A 24,907-nucleotide genomic window follows, 5' to 3' on the forward strand; every position below is an offset into this window, starting at 1 on the left:
TTTTGTCCCTCACTCACTCATACTCAGTTTCTCATTCTTTCTCAAAAATAAACATTAAGAAAAAAAGAATGCTGAGTAATTTTAACCAAATATGATGTATCATAATACTCAGTTTAGAAAGCACCGTAACAATTTCAAGGACAAAAAGTAAGGTCATCAAATCTTACAAAACTCTGCAAGATAATTCTGATCCTAGTGTTCTCTTTGTTGTAGTCAAACAGAAAACAGTCTTCATTATTAAGCATTCATCTATCATTAGCAATAATTACTTTTTTAATTAATAATTTTAAGTTAATTATATACTACAGAATAAAAAGCAGACTGATGTCACAGTAAGTGACAAACTCTGCTGCCAGGCTCCTTTGTGTTATTATGCAAATCATGTACTTAATGCTAAAAACAGACTGTATGGTAATTGTAGAGATAAAATTTAATACACAAAAAGTTATCTTGACCATTTTATATTCCATTTACTGCAATTTTTTTAACAGAGATAATAGCAATTCTGCAATCGGTCTAAAGCATATAATTGTAGGAACAAGGCAGATCTTGAGAGAGCACTAATAAATACTCATCCCCGCAGAGAGAACTACATGGAAATAATTTCAGGAGTTGAAATATAACCCACTTTTAAAAACTTTACAAGCTCTTTAAAACCTCTGGCTTCCAAAGATTCTTTCCTCTTTGTTGTATCACTCACATTTCATATCACGAAGTATTTTTTTAATTCCCTTTCAACAAAGTACTTTCATTTTAAAGAATTGTATTTTTTTCCCCAGCCAGATGATTCTAGTTCATCTGTTAGATGACTACAAACTTTGGCAATGGCTAAGAACTACAGAAAACACAAAGATCGCATATGACATAATACCTGACTTTGAAAAATTAATACTCTTGTTGAGGGCAATATGTATGCATATTAAGTAATAAAGATTTTTTTAAACAAATCAAAGATCTATAACAGTCAATGTAATCGAATTCCAAATATATTTTAAATAAAACAATCTCTACGAAAAGTTAACAAGATGAGAAATATGTTGTTGGAAATTATAAAGGCAGGCTTTATGGAGCATTTGGAAGTGTAAATAATCCTTCAGTAACCAGCAAATTACTTCTAAGTGAAGAAGGGGAAGAGAAAACATTTGATGTGTGAGAGGAAAGCAGAGACACACTTGAATTTCTGCAGAGATAAGGGATGATTTATTTGAATTTATAAACCATCATGGCTAGAATGTTGCTGAATAGTGAAAGTGCAGTAGGATAGCTTCGAGAAGAGTTGAGTATGACTGGAATGAAGAGTATGATCTCATAGGAAATGAAAGATAATAGCAGGTTCTTAAATGAGAAAGTCACTCTTTTATAGCAATGCTTTTGGCATCACTTTATAGATTTCATTCCAAATAATTTCCATGTAATTAAAATTGAACCCTAGCTTTTATTAATTTCTGGTTGTGAAAAATACCCCCAAAAGGAAAATTAATTTCTTCTTCAATTATCTATTTAGAAACATCTATTTCAAGCATACTTGAATAAAACAAAAGACATGAGGTTCTATGCCAATTAATCTAGTATATAATCTTCTAAAGAAAGTTAAAAGTTCAAAAATTATATAATGAGATATATTTTTCATAAAATTGACAGAAAAACACATTAAAATGTATAAATGTGAATATTCTGAGACAGGGAGAATAAAATCAAAGTAAATAAAATATATCCTCAGGACTTCTTAAAGGAAGAGAAGAATTTCCTTCAGAAGAGTTGTATAAGCAATGCCTAGTCATACAATATTCTGAATTGCCTTTAGGTGTTACTGCTTGTGTTTCTGGAACTGAAACATTTTTATTGAGAAATTATTTTAATGGAATGACTATTCTGAAATATGATATGTACTCTTTGGGGACTTTTTTTTCTTTTACAATATTTTATTCACCTATTTTCTGTCATTATTTTAAACAAGTAATTACTCATTCCAATCTTAAAATGACAACACATATTAATAAAAAGTTTTTTATATAGACATTAGAAATAGATTTTTGACACATTGCTAAATGGCTCAAAAAGAAACATATCTAATGGACTGGCTCTCAAGGTATGGTCCTAAGACCAGCAACAGCAACCCCACCTATAAATTGCTGAATGAAAAACTATGGGGATAGGACCCACCAATCTGTTTTCATAAGCCTTTGTGGTAATTCTGATGTAAGTTAAAATCTGAGAACAATTTACATTAATCTGTTATATCTATATGCTGTTATAGTAAGATATTCATAATGTTTCATTTAATGATGTTTTATCCCTTCTTGAAAAATTATTATAATGTGGTTGTAATCTATTAGTCTTTTTTCTATAATAATGCATTTTATCTGCTATACAACCCTTTTATGAGAAATTTGAATTGGCATTGTACAGAGTTGTTCTAAAAGTTTATGAGTAACAATAATATGCTAAAAATACAGGAAACGTGCAAGTTATAAGAAATATAACAATCTTGATCAACATATTACCTACACAGAAACATATATGATTCTCTTACAGAAGATAAATGTTGGCTTAAGCCAATATGACTAACATATATATATATATATATATATGACAAACATATATGATAGTATATATTTGCCAAAATTATTAAATTATATACTTGAAGTTGTTTAATTTTATCTGTAAATTATATCTCAGTAAAAGTGATAAAAATTTAAAGTATTAATTTACCACTACACATAGCTCCTCTCTCCCATATTTATACATCTCCATAGGAATTCCTTTTGTCTTGAGTTAAATGTTATTTCTAAATTATATCATAAATTAATCAACCCAGTTAAGCCAAGCAAAGGCATCCCTGGAAACATTCCAAATTTGATAAATAATTTAGATTTGAATATGATAATAGCAAAGTAAGCTGACCTAAAAAAGTTAAACCCTAGCCATTTCAGTGGAATCAGGAAATTTTTCTATCTCTTACTGACGCTATCATAATGAACCCATAAACAGAGAGATCAGCACTTTCCTTAATAAGAACAGAAAAGTTCTTACAGTACATAAATTGTTTAAGCATTGTTACCTACTTTGTGACACTAAAGATGTGCCTATAGGAAATGCATGGGCTTTTAAGTCAGAGGGACATGATATTTAAGACAATCTCCAACATGCAATAATTTTGGTTGAATTAGTAAATCTCTTTCAGCCTTAATTTTCATATTTGTATGTTAAGACTAAATACATTAACATTAGTGTAGTACCTAGCATAACAGTAGGTACTCAACAAGTGGATAACATCACTATTTTTCTTCAGCTGGTGCCATGTGAGTCTCTAGTTCTTCCCATCTTCATTAATTCTGATATAACATGATTAGCAATTACATTCTATTCTTCTCCCACATCCCCAAATAGGGATGACCCAAAAAACATGGACTGGTAGGCTTGAAGCAAGGAGGGGAGAAAGCAGGTAGGTAAGGCCAAGTTCTCTGCCTTCAGTATTTTCCGTGCCCAAATTCCAGTATTGGACCAATGAAATGGGTTACTGCTGAAATTGCTGCTGGGACCCTGGAAGTCCCTGGCAGTCACTGGAATCAGACCAATTTCCATACAGAAATAAAAAGCTGCTTCCAGGCAATGCCCGTAGATAGCCAGAACTTGAATGGATGTAATTCACCTAGCCAGACCCTTGGAAATTCCAGGGGATAGTTGGACAGGCTCACTCAGTCTTTTCATTAACCTTGCAATAACTGCATCTCCATATTTTACATAATGAAGCTTTGTGGACACTGCTTATTACATTATGATGGAGTTTTACTCTAGGTGATAATATATTAATCATCCCTTTTTATTTTCTGTTTCTCTGATGCTTTCACATCTTGGGGCCTTACTGACCCTAGAGAGATTGCCCCTCCCAGGACTAAGTTAATTCCTAGAAATGGTAAAAGACTCACCATTGAACATGGCTTTTATATGCAAAATAAACAATCCAGAGCCCATACTCATACCTCCGTCATAGGGTTGTTATACTCTAAACCACTATTCTTCTGATCTATTCACCCCAGGGCCGAGTACCAGAAAACTAGAGACAGTCTCTATACTGGGAGCACAGTGAAATTATTTAAACTAGCCAATCCTAACTCTGCTTATCTTGCCTTGCCTTATTTTTCCCAGGGAAACCACAATAACGGTTCTTGCCCACATTTCCCCCTCATTCCCTGTGCCTCCTGACTAATGCTGGTGCTTCCCCATGTGGTTTCCTATATGCCCTGGTATAATTCCTATTCTTGGGAACTGTGAGTAACAAACTTTTCAATGGCAATGATCTCATGATCTGTTGGCCTCACCATATCTGAATAATAATAAAATCTACATTTTAAAACAAATAAAGTGTGACAAGATATTTAACCAGTATCTCTCAAACTTCAATGTGCAAAAGAATCACATGGATATTTTGTTAAAATACAAATTCTGAATCAATAGATTTGAAGTATGGACTTGCATTTCTAACAAAGCAATGCCAACACTTCTAGTGAATAGACCACGCTTTCTATAGCAAAGGACTAAACTAGATACACCCAGTTTCAATATTCTGTTTTATGTGATTTGGGGGCTATTTTACCTCTTCACAAATGGTTTCCTTCCTTATACAATGAAAAAAAAAATTTTAAGCCTACCTAAAAAGCTGTTCAAGGATAACATGAGGTAATATGGATAAAACAACAAACAATTATTAAATTCTAAATATACATAAAGCTATGAAAAGTATAAATGACCATGTAAATTATTTAAGAATATAAACTACTTCTTTTCACCCTTAAATTCTACGTAAATAGCAATTTACATTTGGAATGCTTGTTACAGATTTTTTAAATACCTGTTTATTAAATATCCAAAGATCACTTCCCTTTGACATCGTTAATATTATTTGTTATTTTCAAATGAAGTTGAAACTAATAAAATTAAAGCTCTTGAAACAGATAGTATTGATAACCCTCAAATTCAGAAAGATCTTTTTAAAAATTAAATGTGTTTTTAAGGTTTTGTTGCCCAGAGCATAAAATGATTCAAAGCATACCTACAGTTAACCCTTGAACAATGCAAGGGTTAGGGGCGCCAAACCCCCATGCAATCAAAAATCCACATATAACTTTCGACTCCCCAAAAACATAACTACCAATAGCCTACTTGACTAGAAACCTTACCAATACCAGAAGGTCAAGTAACACACTTTTGTATGTTATATGCATTATATACTCTATTTTTACAAAAAGATTTAAAAAACAAATTTCTAAAACATTTATAATATTAGAATTATTTAATGAGTAAGTTCAGAAGTGCAAAGAGATTTTAAAATATTTTGTGCACTATGGTTGTTTTCTCCAAAATGTCTACAGTTCTTCAAAATGAAAACATTTAAATCTTTATGTTCTAGGTAGCAAGTATTAAGCATTACCCCATACTAACTGTAATGATTTAATTTTCCTGACTTGTTCTGTAATGAATTATAAAAGTAGCAGTAACGTACTGCTCTTCAAAACAATGAGAGCATATTTATGACAGAGAAAACTGTTTAATTAGTCTCCCTTTCAAGATTAATTACCTGTCAATTAGTTAAATCATCCTTCTGAAAACGCATTTCTTGTGGTAGTCATTTAAATTATAAGTATTATAAATTAAAGATACTAGGTACTATAAATCTTGAAAAAGTCAATGTCATATTCATTATGTTGAAAAGAAAAAAAACAGTCTGCATTTCAAGAAAGTACTCAGAACCTGTATTAAAGAGAAAATATTTTGTAAAGGGTTTGGAGTCCCTAACTTTGATTAAGTTGTACATTAAGTTTAGTTCTTAATTAAAAGGTGAAATATTTCCTCTATAGTGTAAGGTCATTCTTCATTTAATATTGCTTAAAATATTGCTGTTTTGAGTTTTGAGAATTTTTTTCCTTTCTGTTAAGAGGCCAAAGAGAGTATAGTGAATTCGAACCATCAAAGCACTGAATATTAGTGTTGTAACTCAAAGATGAAAGCTATTTTTAGATCTTCCATTTCAGTTCTGCTTAAAGTGATTACTAATTTTCAGTCTGTGGGAACTTCTATGCAATGTAAATGAATGTAAAACTCATTCATACTATTACAAAAAATTTTGCCTCTAGAAAATATAAAACATAATTCAATAAATACTAATATCATTACTAAAGCTTAAATAAGGTATTTTCCAATAATTCATTATGCATCAAGCCAGCTAAGTCTAATGGTAATTAGGTTCCAACTGCAAAAACTAAATAACAGATACTATTTACCCATTATGTTTTGTTCTGTTAAATGTCTAGAAAAAGCTCTTAAAATGATACAGTCAGAAAACAAAGATCCCAAAGTCAGATAAGGACACTACAAGAAAACTACAGGCCAGCGTACCTGGCTTCCTCAGCCAATTGAGTGTCTGACTTCAGCTCAGGTCATGATCTCACAGTTCGAGGGTTCAAGCCCTGGGTTGGGATCTGTGCTGACAACTCAGAGCCTGGAGCCTATTTCACATTCTGTGTCTCCCTCACTCTCTGACCCTCCCCCACTCGTGCTCTGTCTCTGTGTCTCAAAAATAAATAAATGTTAAAAATTTTTTTAATTAAAAAAAAAGAAAACTAGAGGCCAATATTCCAGACGAATATAGATGCAGAAATTCTCAGCAAAATACAAACAAACCAAATTCATTACTACATTAAGGTGGAGGGGAGGGCACCTGGGTGACTCAGTTAAGCGTCTGACTTCAGTCAAGGTCATGATCATGCCATTCCTGAGTTTGAGCCCTGCACAGGCTGTGTGCTAACAGCTCAGAGCCTGGAGTCTGTTTCAGATTCTGAATCTCCCTCTCTCTCTCTCTGCCCCTCCTTCACTCATGCTCTGTCTTTCTCAAAACATTAAAAAAAAAAAAAAAACTAAAAAGAAAAAAAAAAGGATCATATACCACAGTCAAGTGGGTTTTATCCCTGGATTGCAAGGATGGTTCAATATACCCAAATTAATAAATGTGATATACCACATTAATAGGATGAAAGATAAAAGTCATAGGATACTTTCAATAGATGAAAAAAAAAAAAACATTTGGCCAAATTCAATAACCATTTATGACAAAAACTGTCCACACAGTGGAACTGAAAAAACATACATCACCATAACAAAGGCCATATATGACAAGCCCACAGCTAACATCATAATCAATACTGAAATATCAAATCTTTACTTCTAAGATCAAGAACAAGGCAAGTACGCCCACTGTCACCACTCCTATTCATCCTAATACTCTAAGTCACAGTCTGAGCAATTAGGCAAGAAAAATAAATAAAAGGTAGCCAAATTAGAAAGGAAAAAATCACATTATCTTAATCTGCAAAGTGACATGACCTTAGATATAAATAATCATGAAAGCTCCACCAAAATACTCTTAGAACTAATCAACAAATTTGATAAAGTTTCAGAAAACAAAATCTACATACAAAACTCAGATGGAGCCATGACCTACAAAATCCTCCAAGAAAGATGGGCTGGTAGTTGGCTTATAGTGTCCTTTTCTTAAAGGTGGTGAGAAAGATCATTTGCAGATAAGACAGGAATTTAAATTTTGATGGCCTCCTAAAGAACATAATTTACCCATCTTTATAAGTACTGTTCTTAAAATCTAGTGAAAACAGCTTCCTTCAGTGAGTTTCCTAGTAATGTGAATGAATAGCTAAACAATAAAGGCTTTTAAAGATTCCATACAAGATTCATGAAGAAAACTTGTAGCAGAAGTTCAAACCATGAAATTAATCAACTATTGGGATGACTGGGTGGCTTAGTAAGTTAAGCATCTGACTCTGGCTCAGGTCATGATCTCATGGTTCGTGAGTTCAAGTCCTGCATCGGGCTCTGTGCTAACAGCTCAGAGCCAGGAGCCTGTTTCAGATTCAGTGTCTCCCTCTCTCTCTCTCTGCCCCTCCTCTGTTTGTGTTCTGTCTCTCTCTCTCTCTAAAATAAATGAACATTAAGAGAAGTTTATAGAAATTGACCAGTTATTTATGGTTTATCCTTGTAAAACAAATTCAAGAGAATCTATATAGATAATTAAGAACAGTACTGCATTTATGAATAATCAGGAAGAAGTTAATAATGGCTGTTTTACAATAAAAATAATCCTTGGAAATAATTTATGGTAACAAGGAGGGATACTAGCAGGAAAATTTATCAAAGAGTTTGTAAAAAACAGAAGAGATTACTGGCTTTTTTTTTCAGTGTAGTTCTAGAACTCCAACAGATGCTCTTAGGTAATATTGGAATGCATAAAAATGTGCACCATGATTACTCTTGTGTTGAGTAGGTTAATTTACATCTTTGTGATTTTCCTTCTCATTCCAAATTCCAACTGTTCATTGCTGGCCTATAAGAAAATAACTGATGTCTGTATATTAATCTTGTATCCTGCAACCTTGCTATACTTGCTTAATACTTAGGAGAGTTCCCTATAGATTATAGATTTTCTCATAGATAATCATGTTTCCTGTAAACATTATTTAATTTCTTTTCAATCTGCATGTTTTTATTTTTTTAATGTTTATTTATTTTTGAGAGAGAGAGAGAGAGAGACAGACAGACAGACAGACAGAAACCAAAGCAGGCTCCATTCTCTGAGCTGCCAACACAGAGCCCAAAGCAGGGCTCGAACCCATGAACTGAGAGATCATGACCTGAGCCCAAGTCCAGCGCTTAACCAACTGAGCCACCCAGGCATCCCAAATCTGTATACTTTTAAAAACAGCCTCATTTTGTTATCGATTCCTTATTAATTGTGTTCTGAGAGTATATTTTGTATAATTTCTATTATTCTAATTTAAGGTGTGCTTTCTGGCTTTGAATGTGCCTTATCTTTATGAATATTCATGTGAGCTTCAAGAGATTGTGTATTCTTCCATTGTTTAATTAAGCATTCTTGAAATACAAATTGGATCAAGCTGTCTGATAGTGATGTTCAGTTCCACTACAGCCTTAAAAGTTTTCTACCTGTTGAATCTGTCAATAACTAAAAGAAGAATGTTGAAGTCTCCTATAATGGTGATTCAACCATTTTTTTCTCAGTTCTACCCATTTTTACTTCATGCATAGTGATTCTCTCTTATTAGTTACATATACATTAAAAATTGTTGTGTCCTCTTGGACAATTGACCCCTTTATTATTATATGATGCTCTTCCTTATCCTGATAATCTTATTTGTTCTGAAATCTGCTTTGCAATTACTATACTTACTCCAGTTTTTTTGATTAGTGTTAACATGCTATACATTTCTCCATCTCTTTTCTTTCACATTATTTGAATATTCATATTTAAAGTAGGTTTCTTGTAGGTAAGATATGTTTGTCTATGGTCAGTTGATCAATTCTGATTAAATTGGTGTAGCTAAACCATCCATATTTAAAATAATTATGGCTATATGTATATAAATATTTGTAATAGTTTACTTCTTGAATTTGATGCCCCCCATTTAACTGATATATGATTCACAAGTAAATATTGCATTTATTCAAGGAGCAAAACATGATATGTGTTGTGTATATATATATATATGTATATATATACATATATATGTGTGTTGTGTGTGTGTGTATATATATATATATATATATATATATATATACTCACTCAGAAGAGTATATGACTCTTGAGTATATTATGGTCATGAGTTTGAGCCCCATGTTGGAGATAGAGATTACTTAAAAAAATAAAATCTTAAAAAAAATGTGTATCCTTTAATGAACATCTTCTCCCTTCTTTCAGCCTCTAACACCTGATAACCACCATTATAGTCTTTGCTACTATGATTATGACTTTTTATATTTCATATGTAAGTAAAATCATAAATTATTTGTCTTTATGCATGGTTTATTTCACTTAAGATAATGTATCCTAGATTATCCATGTTGTCACAAATGGCAAGATTTCTTTTTTAAAGACTGAATAATATTCTATCATTACTGTTCTTTATCCATTGTCCATTGACAGGCACTTAGGCGGCTGGTCATTTTCTTTATCCATTGTCCACTGACAGATACCTAGGCTGTTTCCATATCTTGGCTATGGTAAATAATCCTGCAATAAACATAGGAGTACATCTCTCTCTTCAAGGCATCAATTCTACTTCTTTTGCATGTGTACCCAGAAGTGGGACTGCTTTTTAGTTTGATGTAGCCTCACTTGTTTATATTAGCTTTTGTTACAAAAGCTTTTGCTGTCAAATCCAAAAAAGTCAAGGAGTTTCTAGACCAATGTCAAGGAGTTTCTAGACATATGTTACCTTTTAGGAATTTTATGATTTCAGTCCTACATTTAATCACCTAATCCACTTTGTTTGGTTTCTGTATATGATGTATGATAAGGTTACAAGTTCATTCTTCCACATGTGGATATTCACTTTTCCCAACACCATTTTTAAAAGGGACTATCCTTTCCCCTTTGTGTATTCTTGGCATCTTTTTCTGTTTAGTTAACCCTACATGCAAGGATTTATTTCTGCATTCTCTATTCCATTCCATTGGTTTATGCATCTATTTGTATGACAGTACCATACTATTTGATTAGTATGGTCTTGAAATATATTTGAAATCAAGAAGTGTGCTACCTGCATCACTGCTCTTCTAGGTCAATATTGCTTTTGTTATGCAAACTCTTTGTCATTCCATTCCATTCCATTTTAGGATTTCTTTTCTTTACTTCTGAGAAAAATGCCATTGGAATTTTGATAGAGATTATGTTGAATCTGCACATCAGTTTAAGCAGTAAGGATATTTTAACAACATTCATTCTTCCAATCCATGAACATGGGAGATTTGTGTGTATGTGTGTGTGTTATTGGAACATGGGATATATTATTTGTCTCCTGTCATTTTTATCATCAATATTTTATAGTTTTCAGCATATATGTCTTTCACTTTCTCAGTTAAAGTTATTCCAAAGTATTCTATTATTTTAAACATGTTGTAAATGGAATTATTTCTTAATTTCTTTCTGGATAGCTCATCATCAGTGTATAGAAACACAACTGTTTTTTATATGCTGATTTTGCATGCTCAAAAAGATTTTTTTTTTAATTTGGTAAAGGTTTTTTAAATTCAAAAAGAGAAAACATCCACACTAGAAAAGGCTGAATTTATTCGCTCTAAAGAAATATATTAAAGAAAACGGAAGATTAAAAAAGCAAATCTCAAATACTGATAGAAATAGATGTATCCTCTATAAAAATCTGGACTAACTGGCTGAGTCATTCATATCCATTCAGTATTCAGAGCATGAGATAAAAAGCAGAATATAGGGGCGCCTGGGTGGCGCAGTCGGTTGGCGTCCGACTTCAGCCAGGTCACGATCTCGCGGTCCGTGAGTTCGAGCCCCGCGTCGGGCTCTGGGCTGATGGCTCAGAGCCTGGAGCCTGTTTCCGATTCTGTGTCTCCCTCTCTCTCTGCCCCTCCCCCGTTCATGCTCTGTCTCTCTCTGTCCCAAAAATGAAATAAACGTTGAAAAAAAAAATTAAAAAAAAAAAAAGCAGAATATAAAATTTTTTAAATCCCAAGATTTTGTCATTTGAACCTTACTGACTCTATGAATTTGTTGGTTAATTTTAAGTTTTATTTTTATTATTATTATAGTCTTTACAGTTTTCTATATGTAATATGTCATCTGAAAACAGAGAATGTTACCTCTTCCTTTCCAATATTGGTGAGTTTTATTTCTTTTTTCCGGCATAATTGCTCTGGCTAAGATTTTGTACTACTACATTAAATAGAAGTGGTAAGACTGGACCCTTCTCTCTTGTTCCTGACCTTAGAGAAAAAGTTCTCAAGTTTCCACCATTGACAAGTAAGGTGTAATCTATGGGCTTGTCGATATAGAAGTATATTCCTTCTTTACCACATTTGTTGTTTTTTTTTCATACAAGAGTGTTACATTTTGTCAAATATTTTTTTCTGCAGCTATTGAGACGATCCAAGGACTTTTTTTTACTTCATTCTTCCATGTGCTGTGTCACATTTATTGACATGTGGATGTTGAACCATTCTTGCATCCCAGAGATAAATCTGACTCAATTGTGGTGTATGATATTTTTAATGTAAAGTTGAATTTGGTTTGTTAATATTTTGCTAAGGATTTTGCATCTATGTTCATCAGGAATACTGGCACATAACTTTCTTTTCTTATTATGTTCATGCCTAGCTTTGGTATCAAGGTAATGCTGGCCTGGAAAAATGAGTTTGGTAGTGTTCCCTCTTCAATTTTTGGGAAAAATCTCAGAACTGATTATAATTCTTCTTAAATATTTGGTGGACTTGACCTGTGAAACCATGTGATCCTTAACTTTTATTTGGTGGGAAATTTTTGAGTAATAATTTAGTCTCCTTTTTATTGTTCAGATTTTTCTGTGTCTTCATGATTCAGTTTTGGTAGATTGTATGTTTCTAAGAATTTATCCAATTCAGGTTATTCAATTTGTTGGTCTGAATTATAATGTTTTATGTTTTATATTGTTAGTTATAATGTCTCTTTTTCATTTTTTATTTTATTATCTGATTAATTTTCTCTTCTTTTTAAATTCTAGATTAAGATTTGTCAATCTTGTGGGGTTTTTTTCACCTCAATTTCCTTGATATTTTCTTTTTAAAATTTTTTTCACGTTTATTTATTTTTGAGACAGAGACAGAGCATGAACGGGGGAGGGTCAGATAGAGGGAGACAGAATCTGAAACAGGCTCCAGGCTCTGACCTGTCAGCACAGAGCCCGACGCGGGGTTCGAACTCACGGACCGCGAGATCATGACCTGAGCCAAAGGTGGCCGCTTAACCGACTGAGCCACCCAGGCGCCCCAGATCTTTTCTATTATTCTAATCCCTATTCCATTTATTTCTGGTTCCTTCCTTCTTCTAAGTTTTGACTTAGCTTGTTCTTATTTTCTAGTTCTTGAGGTGTATAGTTAGGCTGGTTTAAGAACTTTTTTCTTAATGAAACTGTTTATGACATATACTGCTCTCTTACAACTGCTTTTGCTACATCCCATGTGTTTTGGTATGCTGTGTTGTCATTTTAATTAGCCTCAACATATTTTCTTTTAATTTCCTCTTGGACCCCACTGGTTATTTAGGCGTGTGTTGTTTAATAACTTCATATTTGAGAAATTTCCAATATTTCTCCTGTTACTGATTTCTACTTTCATACCATTATGATCAGAAAAGACATTTGGTATGATTTCAATCTTCCTAAATTTATTAAGACTCACTTTGTGATCTACCATATGGTCTATCCTGGAGGACATTCTGTAAGCACTTGAGAATGTACATTCTGCTCCTATTGGACAGATGTTCTGTAAGTTTATTAGGTCCATTTGGTCTAAAGAGTAGCTAAAGTCAACATTTTCTGATTAACTCTCTGGATAGCTATCCATTGTTGAAATAGGAGTACTGAAGTCCCTTAATATTATATCACTATTTCTTTTGTAGGCAGCATTAAGTTAGATCATTTTTTTAAACACTATCCAGCCACTCTATGCATTTTGATTGGAGAATTTAATTCATCTATACTTAAGCAATTATTTTTTGAGAGAGAGAGAGATAGAGAGCAAGCAATCGAGAGAGGGGCAGACAGAAAGGGAGAGAATTCCAAGCAGGCTCCACACCCAGCATGAAATCTGACACAGGGCTCAATCCTATGACCATGAGATCATGACTTGATTTGAAATCCAGAGGTGAATGTTCAACCAACTAAGTACCCAGGCACCCTAAAGTAATTGGTTTAAAAAAAATAATTATTAATAGGCAAGGAGTTAATATTGTCATTTTGTTAACTGATTTTTGTCTGTTTTGTAGTTTCTTTCTTCCTGTTTTTGGGATTTTATGATTTTCTACACTGATATGCTATATACTTTATCTTTTATGTATCAACTATACATTTTTGCTTTGTTGTTACTATAAGGCTTACATAAAACACCTTATAACTCTTATTTTATGCTGGTAACAGCTTAACTTCGTTCATATACGAAAACCCCTCATTTTTACTTCTCCCTCTTACATTTTATGATTTTTCTGTCACAATTTACATCGTTTTGTATGTGTATCCATTTAAAAATTATTGTGGCTACAGTTATTTTTAGTACTTTTGTCTTTTCATCTTTATACTAGAGTTAAAATTGGTTTACACAAAGTATTCTGAATTTGACTATCACTTATATTTACCAGTGAGTTTTATACCATCATATTTTTTCATGTTACTAATTAGCATCTTTTTGTGTCAGCTTGAAATACCCCTTTTTGTATTTCTTGTAAAGTAGGTCTAGTGATGATAAACTGTGTCAGCTTTTATCTCCCCTTCTTTCTGAAATACAACTTTGCTGGGTAATACATTTATTTTTCTTTCAGCCCCTTGAATATATCAACCCATGCTCTCCTAGTCTGCAATGCATCTGCTGAGAAATCTGCTGACAATTTTATACGGGTTCCCTTGTATATGATAAGCCTTTTTTCTCTTTGCTGCTTTCAAAATTCTGTCTTTGATTTTTGAGTTTGGTCATAATGTGTCTTGGTAAAGTCTTTGGGTCCAACCTGTTTGAAGACTTTTAATCAAGTATCTAGATTCCTACAACTCTCCCAGATAAGGGAAATGTTCAGCCATTATATATTTAAATAAGTTTTCTCTCACTCTTTTGCTTTGGACTCTCCCACAATGTAAATGTTAGCTCCTTTTATGATGTCCTAGAAATTCCACAAGTTTTCTTCATTTTTGTTCTTTTTGTCTTGTTTCTTCTCTAAATAATTTCAAATGATTTCTCTTCAAGTTCACAGATTCTTTCTTCTAATTGCACAAGTTTGTTATTAAAGTTCTTCATTGCATTTGTAATGTTATTCACTGTACTCTTCAGCTACAAAATTCCTGTTTGGTTCCTCACAAACTATACCCTCCATCTATTTTTTTCCAAGGGCCCATTCATCTTTCCCAAATCCTTTTACTCTCCCCAAAAGGTCGATATTCCCTTCCCATTTTCCAATTAAGATGGTGTTTAAGTCTGAATTCTAAGCCACCTAAGAGAATTACTCATTTTTCCCTGGATCTCTCCTATGTAGACATGAAGTAAACATGTTAATAAATATCTATTTGTTTTTCTCTTATTAATCTTTTATTATATGGGTCTCAGCTAAGAACTCAGAAGGGTAAGGGAAAATTATTTCCCTCCCTTACACTATTAAATGTTAAAATGTTTAAAAAAAGAATCCTTAACTTTGTAAAAAATGTATAATTAAGTGTAATATTAATTAATATTAATACTAAAGTGTATAATAAATGTATATTCAGAGGTGAAATAACATAATGTCTAAGATTTGTTATGCAAACATAAGAGAAGGAAGTGGGAAAAGGATGAAATAAAATGAACAAAATGTTGACACCCCTCTCCAGTTTTGGGGGCGTTTTTCAGTTACCAGTAATTGGCCTTTTGGTGTTACTCGGTTCAGGCTCCCTGAAGAGGAAATATAATTGACTGAGCCAAGCTGCCAGCCACTGGCTAGGGTCTGTGGTTTTGCTCTCATTGAGTTTACTCTATACCCACCCTGGGTCTGAAGAGCTGGGAGAAGTGGGTTATAAGGTAAAAAACCTGGCCACCTGGGTCTGTCCCTTCAAAAAGGGTTGAAGATGGAGGGCACTTGCTCAGAGTGGAAGACGCTGGAAGGGGGAAAGCAGACCCACTAATTAGCATCTCCAGCACTGTCTTCCTCAAAGTGAGAGAATGAGGTTTGAATAGGATCACGTTTGCATGCTCGAGTTCAACTTCAAAAGCAATAATAGCAACAATTTTGACTCATTATCTTGGCATGAGCCCCACATCTATCTGTATACCATCTCCTTTGATTGCTCACTGCTCACAAAGAGTGAATGGGGATCAGGAGTTACTGTCATACCTTTATAGGTGAGCAAGTGGCAAAGTGACTTACCCGAAGCACAGATCCGTTAGCTCTAGGTGAAACAAATAAATTGCATTTCTGTAAATCAACTAGACTCCATCATCAGAGAACTGTATCACATTAAAAGCAATTTTCTGGGGGCACCTGGGTGGCTCAGTCGGTTAAGTGTCCGACTTCGGCTCAGGTCATGATCTCGCGGTTCGTGAGTTCAAGCCCCGCATCAGGCTCTGTGCTGATGGCTCAGAGCCTGGAGCCTGTTTCAGATTCTGTGTCTCCCTCTCTCTCTGACCCTCCCCCGTTCATGCTCCGTCTCTGTCTCAAAAATAAATAAACGTTAAAAAAAATTTTTTTTTAAAAAAGCAATTTTCTGGGGCACCTGGGTGACTCAGTCTATTAAGCATCTGATTTTGCTCAGGCCACGATCTCACGGTTCGTGAGTTCAAGCCCCACATCGGGCTCTGTGCTGACAGTGCCCAGCCTGGAACCTGCTTCAAATTCCATGTCTCCCTCTCTCTCTGCCCCTCTCTTGCTCCTTCTTCTGATCCTTGGATGCTGTAATTTCCCATTTCTTTGCTCCCAGGATCTCCCTGTCTTTCAGCTATGCCAGTCATCTCCAAATTCTGGGTAAGAGGAGAAAAATGTGGGTTTCATGGGCATCATTCCATACAGTGTGGGAAACCCAAGTAATCACTCATTACACTCTCACTTACCCACATGGGAGAAATTATGGGTAGAGGATGTCTCCCTCAGCACTGATCTGTGGCGGCCTTAGGGTAAAGATATGGGTAAACTGAAACTGTCCTTCCTACCCTTTTCAGTACATGTATTCTCACATTTTTTTGCTTCACTAACATGCTCAAACTTCTCTGCTAGAATCCCAGACTCTCAAAAAGGTATTCTGATCTATGAGTAGTTGTCAAAATCAATGTTCTGTGGAGGGATGACAATAGAAAACTCCTCTTATGCCATCTTGCTGAAGTCATTCCCTTGTTACCCTTCATTTCCCCTTTACCCTCTTTTTTCAGACTTCTCTGCATTTAATTGACCATTTTGTGTGCTAAATTAGCATATATACTGTCCTAGATTATAACGATTTCTTTTTAGCATTTTTAATGGATGTCCTATAGTTTACAATACATATTTTTAATCAATCTAATCTTTCTTTTTTTTTTTTTATATAAATTTTTTTGTCAACGTTTATTTATTTTGGGGACAGAGAGAGACAGAGCATGAACGGGGGAGGGGCAGAGAGAGAGGGAGACACAGAATCGGAAACAGGCTCCAGGCTCTGAGCCGTCAGCCCAGAGCCCCACGCGGGGCTCGAACTCCCGGACCGCGAGATCGTGACCTGGCTGAAGTCGGACACTTAACCGACTGCGCCACCCAGGCGCCCCAATCAATCTAATCTTTCAATTAGCATTGTACTGCTCTCAATACTGACGTGTATCTTTTATGTAGAACCTATTAGAGTATTTTAATCCCTGTCATTCATTTTATATATCCATATGCAAGAATTATTTAATATGCTGTTATTATTATTGCTAAAACAAATAATTGTTTTAGATCAGTGAAGTATAAAAAAATATTTTCTTTTACCTTCATTTATTCTCGCTTTTCCCTCTTTTATTAGATCCAAGTTTCTGACCCATATAATTTTCACTCTGCCTGCAGAACTTTTAACATTGCAAGTGAGGTCTGCTAGGAATAGATACTATTCACGCTGCATTCCAGTTTAGAAGGTTTCTATTAACCTGTCTTCAAACTCACTAATTCTTCCCTTGGCTACGTCAGGTCTACTGATGAGTACATCTAAGACAGTCTCATTTTCTGCTACAGAGTTTCTGCTTTCTAGTAAATCCTCTGATTCTTCATAAAACTATCCATATTTCTTATCTTGACCATGTGCTTTTACATGTGGTCTACTTTTCATTTGAGTCCAAAAGATATTAATCATAGCTTTTTAAATTCCCTGCCAGATAATTCCAACCTCTATGTCATGGTTCTCATGCCTAGTTCTCACAAGTGCTTTGTGTCTTCAAAAGGGTTTTGTTTTCCTTGTTAGTTGTGTGTGGTGTGTCATTTGTTTTGCTTTTTCAGCATGACTTATTTTGTTGTTGTTGTTGAAAGCTTGACCTGCTGTATGGACAACAGGGACCTAAGTTTAGTTAACCTTTTTCTAAAACTGTTAAAAGGTGTGCAATGTGATGATTTAATATACATACAATGATCACCATAATCGAGTTAATCAATATCCACCACCTCACATAAATACTATTATTTAATGTGAGAATTACAACAGGGCGCCTGGATGGCTCAGTTGGCTAGGCATCTGACTTCGGCTCAGGTCATGATCTTATGGGTTGTGAGTTTGAGCCCCACATCAGACTCTGTGCTGACAGCTGGGATCGTGGAGCCTGGAGCCTACTTCAGATTCTGTCTCCCTCTCTCTGCCCTTCCCCCGCTCGCTCGCTCTCTTTCAAAAATAAACAAACATTAAAAAGGAAAATAATTTACATCAATCCAGGTAGAAGTTAGATTATGTTTATTTTAATGTTTATTGTAGCCTTAGGTTCCAGCAACTTCAAATTCCTGTAGTGTCCTTGTTCTTGTCTCCACCGCTGATATTGGGCTCCCCTTTGTACTCTCAGAAAGAATTTGCTTCTTGCAGCTCTTTCACCTGCAATCCCCCACTATTACACTAGAGTTCTGTAGTGTGGTATAAGTTGTGGGTGAAAAAAGCATTCAATAATCACCTATTAAATCTCAGTTTTTCATTGGGCCTATATCTTGAGGTTCTGACCTTCACAAATGTTTGTTCAAAGGTATTGCTTTTATTTTTCCCCAGTCTTGGGTTCTCTTCTATGGCCCCAGCATTCCTGATTTATATTCCTGAAAACCTGACCCCTCTAACTATATTTTTCTTTTTTTCTCCCTTAGATGAGACAAGAAGACTGAAAGGAGCTAAACTGGGAAGGAATTTCCTTGGGATTCATGGTCAAAATTGAGATGTGGCAGAGTCTTATTTTCTGGAGTAGGGACTTTCTTTCTGATTTTTTCTTTCTTTTGTTTTTTGTTTGTTTTTTATGAAGAAGGTTCTTGATGTATGTTTTAATGGTTACTCTTCCTGACTACCATAACTACTATTTTGGAGACCATAAAGATTTCCGTAGATACCTTTCAAATTCTTAAAAAGCAGTAAGGTCTTCATCTGCTCAATCATCAGCATCACAAAAAAACTAATAAATTAATGTAAGTTCACACACCAGCTTCATGTAAGACTCTGGGCTCCTCAAGTTCAAAAATTTTATTTTATAATCATACCAACACTGAGAACTCATGTTAAATGAATATTTCTCTGAGCTATACTAGTAAATAAGAATCCAATTTTCTTCATGATTTTTAACAAGGAAATACCCTACATATGGTTATATAAAAATACAGTAGGATACAATAAGAACAAAGAAAACAAAAGCTAAAATACCAAGAAAAGGTTTTACGTACTGAATCATCAAAAGGTTCACTTTATGTATTATTAATGTGAACCATATTCTTTATATGGAAATATAGGTCTACTAAAACTACAAAAATTACATAATAATAGATGAAAGTCCAGGTACCTTGAATATTATCACAAAACTAAATCATGTTGAATTTGATCTTCACTAGCACTGCTGTAGATTAATATTATTTATTAAACATGTGACCTATAACATTTTGATTAATAAATATTTTTATGTTCTCCTTGATAAGGTTAGATTATTTCTTAAATTTAATTGAAAAATGAAACACATCATTCATTAAAACTATGTATTATAACCCTGAGGTGGAACAACTTCATACTTTTAATATAGATCTAGAGAAATAACTAATAAATTCAATGTGCAATACAAATAATTGAAGATAATATAATGAACTAAATAGAATGTTTAATTCACTCAATATAAAATAATGCATTGCTAAAATAACCTTGGGCTTATAGATTTGTTATATGCTCTATAACGGAAAGTGCAGTAGTGCCATCTCCTGGAAAATATAATGATCTAGAAGAGGAGGTGTAATTTAATATGAGCTCTTTATTTAATAAGTATTTCATATTAATCCAAACAATAAGGAAGGGAAGGAGAGAGAAGCCTACAGATTTCTAACAGTTATTTTAATATCAATTAAATTTGAGAATATTTCACCATTACAACATTATGTCTTTATCCTTTAGAAACTTACATCAACATATATCATTAATTCCTTCAGTGTTATTATTATGAACATGTGTTGAGCTTACAAACATGTAAGTTTAATCACCTCAGGTCATGAGATTAAAGCACCTGTCTAAAGTGAGTCAGAACTCTCACTTTGTAGAATCCCATCCCCCCTTTTTTAATCTTATAGCAATTATAAAATATTTTAAAATACAATTGGCCATAAAAGTAATTAGTCATGTGCTGAGAGTCTATGAGTTTATTGAGAATATTTCTCTTTACCTCCATGTCATTCCCAAACCTGAGATTTCTGTTGTTTGAAATTTTTTTTTAATAAAAAGACTTTAATAGCTTCTTTCGAAAGTTATTTTTTTGTATCATATTAAAAAAGTCATTTATCAACACTTGAATCTTCTGTGCTCAATGTTTAATCCACTTCTTCCTAATTTTTTATCAATGGAGTCATTATTCAGAAATTCATTTTATTTTTTACTTCCCTTAATGTCTTCTATAATTTTTGCCATTCTGTACAGAACTTTTTAATCTTTTACATTATCTTAAAAAATATCAAACTACATACACAATAATTTTTTCAAATTTTTATTTAAATTCTAGTTAGTTAACACACATGGTAAAATTGGTTTCAGGAGAATTTAATGATTTCATCACTTACATATAGCACTCAGTGCTTATCACAAGTGCCCTCCTTAATACCCATCACCCATTTAATCCATCCTCCCACCCCCCTGCCTTCCAGCAACCCCATTTGTTCTCTATAGTTAAGTCTTTTCTTGTACAAATTACTATTTATGTTTCACTGTCAGTTTTTTGGATGGTAGGTATATTATTCACATTACTCTTAAGAGTATTACTTTTGGATAAATATCTATTGATGGAATGGATGGATCATAAGGTAGGAGTATGTTTAGCATAACTGCAAAATCTTACGTAGATAAATCAGCAAAACAGACCCTTCTTTTTTCCCTGAACTCTCATGGCCTGTTATGTACATCTAATTTGTGGGAATGATAAAATTCAGTCCTGGGAATTAGTTATGCTTTCTTTATTCTGTAAATCTCTATTTAAAACCATATGAAAACATGGATCTTTTCTTATTTTTCTCATTTACATCAATGTCATGTCCATTTTGAATGTTTAATAAATATGTGTCTCATAAGAAAATAATTTAAATACAGAAGTATTTTCATATATATTAGTTTGGCCTCTCATCCCTCTTAGTGACATGAGGTTCTTACCACTCTACCTCCTGCTGTTTTCAATATTTTCTGTACTGTCTCAGAGGAAAATTCAGTATTGCTTTTAAAGGACATGTGAATGCTAAAAAGTGAAGTCAAGTTGTTTTTCCAATGAAGAGAAATGAGACCATAACATGTCACCAGAACAATGGAGGTACTAAAATAAATAAACTTAATAGGTGGAAAAATATTTTAAATGCCAATTTTGAAACAACTAATACATAACAGATTTTATTGTGAGATAGAAATGAAGCTAAAAGGGAAGTTCTTACCTGATGCAAATCATCACTGAAACTTCAACATTTATTGTCCTTACTACCTGCTTTGAAGGTCAAGACCACATCCTGACCAATAAGAGATGGTCTGAAAGATAAGAACACATTCACCAAAAATAAGCTTAAATGTGTTTTCACAATTATAAAACACCTTTAAAAAAGTCAATGTACTAATTACAAGTATTTCTGGACATGAATAAGCCAGATATATATCTCAGCAATATTTATAGACACAATCCTTGCATTAAATAAGCCAAATGACATATCCAGTATACCAAGAATCTTTCTTTCCTCACCAGATACTGTGAATAGGAATTATCAAACCCCTTTGGAAAATGTACTCTTCATTGTCAACTAGCAATTTTCAGTGTACATGAGTGTTTTAAAAAGTCTTTTGAGGGCAAAGATACTGCCATAAGGCACTATGCTTTGAACTATGATACTACAGGACCAAAATCATATTTATTTTATTAATCATTATTAATATTTTATTATTTTAGTAATTAAACTTATGTCTAAAATGGATTTGTTTCTACTATTTCAAATAGTTCTGTTTAAATCATTTAATGGAGTGATTAAAAAATCTACTGAAAATCATTGCAGTTTATTTTTTATAACACAAGAGAGATGTCAACACCTTTAAAATTATTTTTAAATGGAATATGAGAAACACAATTATTTTCAAATATATAAAAACATCTCTAACAGGTTTGCCATGTAATTTTTTTAAAAAGTGATTGAAGGTTAGTATCAAAAGTATTTAAATTGAGAAGCCAAAGTTTAATTAAATTTTAATTATTAAATATATATTCCAGATAATGGAATTAATATTAATAAATTAAATATGTATTATCAAAAAACACACAGTTTATGTTAGAGGCCATAATTCCTATGAAAGAGATGAGAAAAAAAGAATTCTATAAATCCAACATTTCAGAGTATTCCTTTAGATTATCAAGGTGAATATAAAAGGCAAATTTCTTTTGGAATATTTAATCAATATTAATTTAACATAACAGTCATTTATACCTTCTGGTGAATTAGGTCAAAAACAAATAATCTTACCCTTTATTTACTGTCTATTACTTATTATCTCTATATTCATCTATTACTATCTTTTTTCCCTTTATTTATTCTATCAAAATATATATACTCTTTCAAGGCAATGACTTCAGGTAGTTGTCAAAAATATGTATTTGTTCTGGTATTATGGTTAATTTTATGTGTCAACTTGAATAGCCACAAGTATATCCTACTGATTCTGTTTTTTTTTTTTTTAAGATTTTTTTTTAACATTTATTTATTTTTTGAGACACAGAGACAGCATGAATGGGGGAGGGTCAGAGAGAGAGGAAGACACAGAATCTGAAGCAAGCTCCAGGCTCTGAACTGTCAGCACAGAGCCCGAGGTGGGGCTCGAACTCACGGACCGCGAGATCACGACCTGAGCCAAAGTCGGACACTCAACCGACTGAGCCACCCAGGCACCCCCCTACTGATTCTATCTCTGTGGCTAACCCTAATACACCTGACTTGAAATGTATGCCAACTCATACCTAAATAAAATTGTAAAGCCTTCAAATTCACCTACTATTAAGAGGGCCTCTCTCTTTAGAAACATCAACACCACAGTGATCACCATTTGCTATCTGCATTCAAGCTTAAAAGCAAATCAAACAGCCTAAGAGATACCAGTTCAAAGCCTGAGTTGAACACTTAAGTAATTGTGTAATCTTAACTTCATTATATCACCCTCAAGCCAGTTTCTATATCTATAAAAAGAGGACAGGAACCATTGCTTTGTGTGGCTTTATTAAAGGTTATACATTATTTGAGAACCTGAAATCCGATAGTGGTATGATAAATAATATTTTTAAGTTTATTTATTCATTTTTAGAGAAAGCGAGAGAGAGGAGAGAGCGAGAGCGAGAGCGAGAGCGAGAGAGAGAGAGAGAGAGAGAGAAAGGGAGAGCATGCACACAGGGGATGGGCAGAGAGTGAGGGAGAGAGAGAGAATCCCAAGCAGGTTCTGTGCTGCCAATGCAGGGCTTGATCTCATGAATCACGAGGTCATGACTTGATCCAAAATCAAGAGTCAGACACTTTAACCAAATGAGCCACACAGACACCCCTAAATAACATATTTTATTCATTAGTTTAATGATAGAATCATTATATTGCCAAAAACCCAAAGTTATTCTATTCCAAAAGGATGGCATTTTTTTTAATCCACAGATAGTAAATATCATCAAATTTTTATGTAACATAGCCAGAATATATGTGCTAAGTAATTTTTTAATAAAGAATTATTGACACATTGAAAATTATATATATCAGATATTTGTATTCCCTAGATCATATGCCTCTCAAGTAAAATAAAACAATGTTTATAATTTGTTGCTGTAAACAACTTAAAAATTTTGTATTTCCTAATAATGAATCTGTTGACCTAAAGAGCAACAATCAAGTAACTCCATTTAAATATGTGATAATATTCCACAGAAAATATTGTGGCTATTATAATTAATCCATTCTTCTACAGTGTCATTGAGAATCTATAATGTTTTCCAAAATTGCTGAATGTTCACTCTTTACATCAAAAGAATTTGCATGATTTATGCATGTGTGCAGTGTCTAATACGGCTTCCTCCTAGATTTATGTAACTAATTTGAGACTTAAAAGCACAGTTAGAGACTACCTATGTGAACTTCTCTTTGTGCTAAAAGTGTGGTGATACAACAGCACATGTTGTATACACTTTAGAAAGTTTCATCCATTTAGCTCTATAAATTAATTGTGTAGCACCCCCTCAGAAACATTATTTTAAAGTATTCTGGAAATCTTTAAGGTTTTCTAGATTTTCACATATCTAAATCACACAGGATTTCCAATGTTTCCTGTCATATCTCATTCCCATCTACCTAAAACATAAGTTGGTGGTATATTTTCATCAATCTTTTCTCAACATACTTCAGAATAAGCTGAAACTATTTCTCCATTACTTTCATATGTGAGTTTAGGCAATAAAACATTGACTCTTAGATAATCAATGATTTTGACCTGGGGGGGTTAGGGTATATTATAAATACAGAGACTTCAAATAAAAATATATAAGTATGTATGTATATATGTGCAGATACCTATACACTAATTAAGATATAACTTTGTAAACATCAAGAGTAGCATATTCAATTGATCAATGAATGAGAATAACTTAGTATCTCTTAATGTTTACATAT

The 24,907-nt window shown here is 33.4% G+C and overlaps 1 non-coding gene across 1 annotated transcript; it reads right to left on the reverse strand.

The window, feature by feature from the left end:
* Window positions 1-23,068: 23,068 nt before the first annotated feature.
* TRNAQ-UUG (transfer RNA glutamine (anticodon UUG)) lies at window positions 23,069-23,153 on the reverse strand. Its single transcript has one exon. It is a non-coding gene; the product is annotated as a tRNA-Gln (tRNA).
* Between the last annotated feature and the right edge of the window lie 1,754 nt (window positions 23,154-24,907).

Source organism: Herpailurus yagouaroundi, unplaced genomic scaffold (genome assembly GCF_014898765.1).
Source record: "Herpailurus yagouaroundi ecotype Mexico unplaced genomic scaffold, PumYag 100, whole genome shotgun sequence".
NCBI lineage: Eukaryota > Metazoa > Chordata > Mammalia > Carnivora > Felidae > Herpailurus > Herpailurus yagouaroundi.